At 38.8% G+C, this 7,440-nt stretch overlaps 1 pseudogene; it reads left to right on the top strand.

Moving 5' to 3' along the window:
• Positions 1–7,234, top strand: LOC107732560 (pancreatic alpha-amylase-like; annotated as a pseudogene).
• The last annotated feature ends 206 nt before the right edge of the window (positions 7,235–7,440 follow it).

Here is a 7,440-nt window from a genome sequence, read left to right as displayed (position 1 = left end):
ATGGTAGGATCTCTATTGTTCATCTTTTTGAGTGACCTGGCACCAAATGGCTATGGAGGAGTTCAGATTTTTACTGATTTGAGAATAAACAAGTTGCCATAAGTCAAGTGCTTTAAGGTTTCTGTGATTTGTTGTGTTCCAGAGTTTTACAAATGGTTGTTAATGAAACTCACAATCAGGCAGATCTTCCTCCAAGTGAGCACATCATGCTTACCAATCCTTGGAAATCTTGGCGGCAGAGGTACCAAATGTTCTCCAGATCAGGAACTGAGGAAGAACTGAGGGACACGATCACACTCTCTAAAAATGTTATTGTACAATGGTTCTCAACACTCCCACTTTTCATGCAATATTTAGCTCTAACCTTGATCAAACTCACCTGCCTGTAAATTTCTAGTAATCCCGAAGACCTTGATTCAGGTGTGTTAGATTAGGGTTGGAGTTAAATGTGATGCGAGGGTATGCAGTACTTGCCATTGGAAAAATTGTGATGGCTAACTTGGATCATGTGAGGTACCTCAGCCAATCATACAATGGCCTCTGGTCTCCTTCCCTGCGTACTGCCAAAACAGCAGCGTTAGTATTAGCCATTACGTTTTTTTGGCTAAAGGTTGCAGGCTTGCCTTCCAGTGGCTTTGGTTAAACTCTGAAGGAAAGTGGACCTCAAGGGCCATAGGTCAGAACTCGTTATATTAGCACAAATCTGTAGCACTAAGACTACATGCCTTGTCAACAGTCCTTTTTAGCACTCATTCTCATGAAGCGAGTCTAAAATTGTAACACAGTGAGTTGATTCTGTAACTGTGGCATCACTGTAATGTAGTGGTCAATCCTGGTAACCCACCGATCTGCACATTTTGTATGTTTTTCTTATCTGACACACTTTTACGGAGCTCTCTTGTAACAGGTGCGATTGGGAAGACAGTTCATGGAGCTCTCTCGTAACAATCTAATGATCTGAATCAGGTGCGATAGAAGAAGACTTGCAGAGCAATTTGAGAATGACTGTTGTAATTTTTCCTGAAGCCTAGTTCAGACTACACGACTTGTGATGTTCATACGTGACTCTACGTAATGATCCGCAACGAGTCACACACTACACGAGCTGACAACAACTCTGTCACCCAACGACTCTATCTGGTCCCCAAACCATGTTTTGTCACAAAAACACACTTGGGAATGGGGAATGACGTGAAACAACGCATGAAACAAGAGGACATTGGGAAGAAATTAGCACTGCAAGCTGTTGGCGCGATGATCTGTTCTGGAAAATTTTGCTCCATTTCTTGTGTCCACACTTTTCTTAAAGCCATGTTGCTGCTGCTGTTTTCTTCCGTTGACCTCAACCCATGCCTTGCTCTCATTGGCTGTAGCTCGTCGCTACACCTGACACCACAGGATGTCGAGTCGGCTGACAGGTCCAGATATCTTTCTTGTTAGATATTTGTCTGGCATCAGCGAACCTCTTTGATGCATCGTTGAGTAGTTCACACATAAAGATTGCCGAGCGCTGATCACCCGCTGATTTGCCCCCGATCACAGTCCGACTTGTCGGCGAGCTCGTTGACTTGCAAATCGGGCTTAAAATCATGTAGTGTGAACTTGGCATTATTCACCTGACAGTTCTGAAGCGGGACTGAATTCTAAAAATGGAGGCAGAGATATTTGTATATCAATATTACAACCAGAGATTTCTTTCTATCTATCCATCCATCCATCCATCCAGACTTGCTAAAGGCCAATATCCAACAAATATATTTAGTTGTACATCTTTAAATAGAAATACACTCACAATGGTAGTAAAATGTGGCTCAACCTTTATATCAGAGAGCAGCTTTGCTCCTGAATCTCCTAGTTTATTCTGAGATAGATTCAGATCTCAGAGTAGCACAACTGTCATGTGTCACTATTACACCACAATCCCTTAACTTTGTTACAACATGTAAAGTACAAACACCATGTATATAAGACTAACAATAGGGCTTCTTTTTACATTAGGATTTCCCCATGTGGTCTATCCTCAACCCCCAAGGACACAAAATATAGCCCATACCTTTAGACATATTTAAGAAGTGAAAGGTTATAACTCTTAAAGATGTGGTTCTAAACCTTGTTTGAGTCATGTGAATAGAAATTACATTTTACATTTATTAAAGTTTTAAAGTACAAATGCACTGGTTAAAAATTTACATTAACATTAGTTTATCACAAACAGCAGCCAATCAGCCAACAAGAAGCAGTCGTATTCATTATTCCAAAATCAAACAAGATTGAGGAAAAAATTAGAAGGATTTATCTTAATGTTTAGTTTGTTTAGCGATATCAGTTTTGATATCGTTTCTAAATGCTAGACGCTAAGTTGCTTTTGTGGAAAATACAGCTGCATTAGAAAGCCTCAATACGTGAAAAAAAAAAAAAAACGTATGTAAAGAGTGATAACTTTGCTATGAAAGCGATAGTGGAAGGTTTAAGGCCCTGTCTACACCAGAGTCAAAAATAAATATAATTATAGCCATTATAATCAGTGCACTGATACTGTCTTCACAGGATGTTGAATTGATACCTCGGTCTATTTCTGACTTACTCCACATGCTTGCTCTACTTAGGAAAAATGGATTTGAAACGTTCACTTAGATGTGTCCATGGATGTGCCTGGTGTCGACACGGTGTTGCAGTAGATACAGGTTTTCGTAAAAACCCAAAAATGAAAATCTTGAAAATTCTATTTGTTGAAAGTTCTAGCAGGTTACCCTGTTGCTTCAGAAACCATATGCAATTGGTGGAACTGTGGGCAGTTGAACTCAAAAAGTCTTCTTGTTTTCCTGTTTTGTTCCACCCTTTGATCCCTAAAGACACGAAACACATACAATGCCTTCAGACATTGCATTGCTTTCACAAGTGTACACGCTTAAAAATAAAGTTTCTTTACTGGCATCTATGGTTCCACAAATAACCGTTAAAATACCTGGAACCTTTCCATTCCACAAAAAGTTCTTCTGCCTGTGGGAGGTCGACTTCAAAGTACCACACGCCGTTTAACCCTGTTGCTTCAGAAGGATTCAGCAAGTAGTTTGATTGGTCACATCTTGATGTGAGAGAGACAATCGATCAGCTTGAGATACGCGACCGTTGTCATAGAATGGAGGGAAAACTGGGCACTCTTTGGAAGCACATCAGAAGACACATTGTCTTTCCATGTTTTGAGGACTGATTTTTAAAAAGAATGCAGAGATAAACTAGGGTGACCATACGTGCCATTTTCCCAGGAAGCGTCCTGGCCAGGGCAGTTACGTGTACATATTAGGTGTTTTCGACTTAAAAGCAGTGCGGCTCAGACCGATCAGTGTTTGACATCAAAGTACCTCGAGAGCGTTTCGAAAGCATAACCTTCTGTATGGTACTTTGATGTCATACACCGATCGGTCTGCACACGCAAACAAAGCAAAAACCTAGATATTTTAAGCAATATAGAAATCCTGGCCAGGACGTGTCCTGGGAAAATGGCACGTATGGTCACCCTAGTTAAACCAAACGGTTTGATGTCATGCTTCAGCAAATTGGAAACTGGAGCTTGATGTTTTCTGAAACGTGTGTACATGAATGGTTCACAATAGCTCTGTTTTAGAAAAACATTTCTATTCTTTGTTATAATGAAAATATTTATAACAACAGTATTTTGACAATAGTGTTTTGTCAAGTTGTTTTCTTAAATATCTTCTAAAGTGAAAAGTCAAACTAGGATTCATTTGACCTCACACATAGACTAAGCCACACAGAGGAAGATCCATTCATCACTATCCTCACTGACTTGAAACTATATATTCAGTGGGCACAATATTTTAACCAGCCAACATAAAACAGGAAATATTATTGAGCAGACCACTGCAGACCCTCATACATTTTTATGTCACTGCAAGCCTATTTGAGGTTGTATGTGGTGTGATTCCCCCCAGAATTCAATAATTCATAATTTGTATAAATAAATGTTTACCTTGAAACATATTTTACATTGACTTTTTTTTTAAGGTAATGATTTAAATATGTACACTCATATTCAAAGTTTAAGGAAAATTAGCACTTCTTACTTCATGGTTACACCACAGGACAGTTTTATTTATAGTCATTAAATCTAAACATTTCTTGGAAAAAATACATATTTAATAAACCATTTGAAACCAACATGAATGTTAAGAGTAATTGGTACGTGTTTTAAACTAGGTTTGTCCATTTTTGTCCATTTTCACATTATAGATATAAGCTAACAGTCCACATTATACATGTCATTTGCACATTATGCAAGACATACACATACAAATATAAAAAATAAAATGATATGCTGACGAACAGACCTTTTAATAAAAAAAGCATTTTCATAAAAATGTGATCACATGATACATGCCAAACTGTGATTTGCCAGACAATAGACATTATCATTTTTATTAAATTTTTTTAAGGAATAACAATAAAGGATTATGTCAAACTATGTACGCCATCATTTGAACGAACAGAAATTTAAGAATTACGTTTTCTTTTCTTTCCTTTCCTTCCTTCCTCAACTAACTTTCTTCTGAACTGCTCTTTTGTTCTTGGTATGTTGTATTTTGTGGAAAGAAAGAAAGAATCAGCCAACAAGAAGCAATCTTATTCATTATTCCAATATAAAACAAGAATAAAGAAAAAAAAAAAAAAAGCAGAAGGATTTATCTGCTTTCATGGGAAGTCCAACAGCTGTGCTACAGAAAGCCGCCTATCGGACTGACAGAAACTCTTATGTTATGTTATGAGTGGTTGCTTTGCTATGGAGATGATAGTGGTTTACTGTCTACACATTATGTTAAATCACTGATAGTAAATGGATACCAGTACCATTTCTGACTTCCACACGTGTGCTGTTGTACTTTCAAACGGATTTGAAGCATTTGCTTTGATGCTTCCACGTGTCCTGTTGTACTTTCAAATGGATTTGAAGCATTTGCTTTGATGCTTCCACTCATGCGCCTGATGTCAGTAGTTTCAGCTCGTCTTGTTGTGAATCTAGTTTCAGCTCGTCTTGTTGCAAATCGTTGGTGTGGACTACACTGTAAAAAAAAATCAGTAAAATTTACAGTAAAAAACCGGCAGCTGTGGTGATGAGAAAGTCACATGATGAACCAAAGCCAATCACAAGCAGCTTTTAAATAATAACATACACTCACCGGCCACTTTATTAGGTACACCTGTTCAATTGCTTGGTAACACAAATTGCTAATCAGCCAATCACATGGCAGCAACTCAATGCATTTAGGCATCTAGATGTGGTGAAGACGACTTGCTGAAGGTCAAACCGAGCATCAGAATGTCCAATACATGTAATGTCCAATACAGTTTTTCACCGTATATAGTAGGAGAATTTACCGTTAACCATTTAACAGGTTTTTACTGTAGCATTTTTACAGTCTTTTACCGTTAAATTCACTGTAATTTTTTTTACAGTGTAGCCTTAAACAACTGCCCCCTTTCAAAAATAGTGAACTGATGACGATATACCTGCAGTATATATACCTACCCTTCATATATTGTGCGGTGGTGAGCATTTATGTGGATGTTGTCATCAATCACGTGTAAATCAATTCATGGAGAGGGCACTCCTTCCAGCTGTGGATCGAAGTTCAATGGCAACAAGGAGGACTTCCCTTCTGTTCCCTACTCATATTTGGACTTCAATGATGGCAAATGCAAAACTGGCAGTGGGCATATTGAAAACTACCACGATATTTACCAGGTTTATTTTCTGGGTTCTTATCCAACAATATAAACAGTACATAAATTACACCAAAAACTGTTTATGTTTTCCTACGGAACATTTCATTGTCATTATCTTGGACTGGTCAGGGATTGTCGCTTGGAAGATCTCCTGGATTTGGCGCTGGAGAAAGACTATGTTCGAGGAAAACTGGCCGCATATCTGAACAAACTGATCGACCTGGGTGTGGCTGGATTCAGAGTAGATGCTTGTAAGCACATGTGGCCTGGTGACCTTACTAACGTCTACGGCAGACTCAAGACCCTCAATACCAAATGGTTTCCATCTGGCACCAAGCCCTTCATTTATCAAGAGGTCTCACCTTCCCTTTTCTATGTTATCAACTTCTGAATAAGGAGACTTAGCATTCACTTAAATTTGGTTAATAAAGCATTAACACAACTTTTTATAGGTTATTGACTTGGGTGGGGAGCCAATTAAAGCCAGTGAGTACTATGGGCTTGCAAGAGTGACGGAATTCAAACACAGTGCGAAATTGGGCACAGTGGTTCGTAAATGGGATGGAGAGAAGCTAAGCTATCTGAAGTATGTAGTAATACTGTATGTAATCAGTAGATCATATATAGTGATATCATCAACATGTCACTTGTTCTTATAATCATGCTTAGCAAAGTTTCCAAGAGTTATCAGAAGAGTGTTTTGTTTTAGGAACTGGGGAGAGGGCTGGGGTTTCATGCCGTCTGATAGAGGCTTGGTGTTTGTGGACAATCATGATAATCAGAGAGGCCACGGCGCTGGTGGAGCTTCTGTTCCGACATTCTGGGACTCTAGGTAAAATTGTTAGGGCGTCATCTTGTAAAAACTAAATTTGACTGTTTACTGATTGAACTGTCTGTTGCTTTTCTCCAAGAAATTTTACATTGCATTTTGCAGGCTTTATAAGATCGTTGCAGGGCTCATGTTGGCTCATCCTTACGGAGTGACCAGAGTCATGTCTAGCTACCGCTGGGATCGTAAAAATGTGAACGGAAAGGTAATAGTGCTCTCCAAATCTGTTCATTTAAAAACTTTTAGTATTTAAACATGCACTTTAGCTATCACTACACTGATAAACAGGATTTTTAACCCCTCATGAGATTATCCAATTTCTTTCATTACACATTGACACATGGCAGGATCAGAATGACTGGATGGGCCCTCCAAGCTTTTCTGATGGATCCACTAAGCTATCCCATCAACCCAGACTCCACCTGTGGGGACAACTGGGTATGTGAGCACAGATGGCGTCAAACCAGGTAGGTGTGTGTTTTAGTCCTTCTGAATTTGGTCTTAAAAAGCAATTCTCTTAATACTGTATTCCTCGCCACAGGAACTTTCCGTAATGTTGTCAATGGCCAGCCTCTTTCCAACTGGTGGGACAACGGTAATAATCAGATCGCCTTCAGCCACGGCAGCAAAGGATTCATTGTCATCAACAATGATGATTGGTGAGAAACTTGCAACTCTAATCCATGAATAATGAACATGTTATAATGCAAATTAGCCACAACCGCTCATTAACTGGATTTGACTAATGTCCCAGCGTTGTGAAAAATGATTTCATAGCAAATAATTTTGTATTATATAATATACCAATGAAAATACTCTAAGCATAATAAACTGTTACATCTCTGAGCAATGCAGCCATGTCCAAAACC

The sequence above is a fragment of the Sinocyclocheilus rhinocerous genome, unplaced genomic scaffold (genome assembly GCF_001515625.1).
Source record: "Sinocyclocheilus rhinocerous isolate Xijiao unplaced genomic scaffold, SAMN03320098_v1.1 scaffold1635, whole genome shotgun sequence".
Lineage (NCBI taxonomy): Eukaryota > Metazoa > Chordata > Actinopteri > Cypriniformes > Cyprinidae > Sinocyclocheilus > Sinocyclocheilus rhinocerous.
The sequence above is the reverse complement of the archived record's forward strand: the minus strand, read 5'-3'. Positions and strand labels throughout refer to the sequence as shown.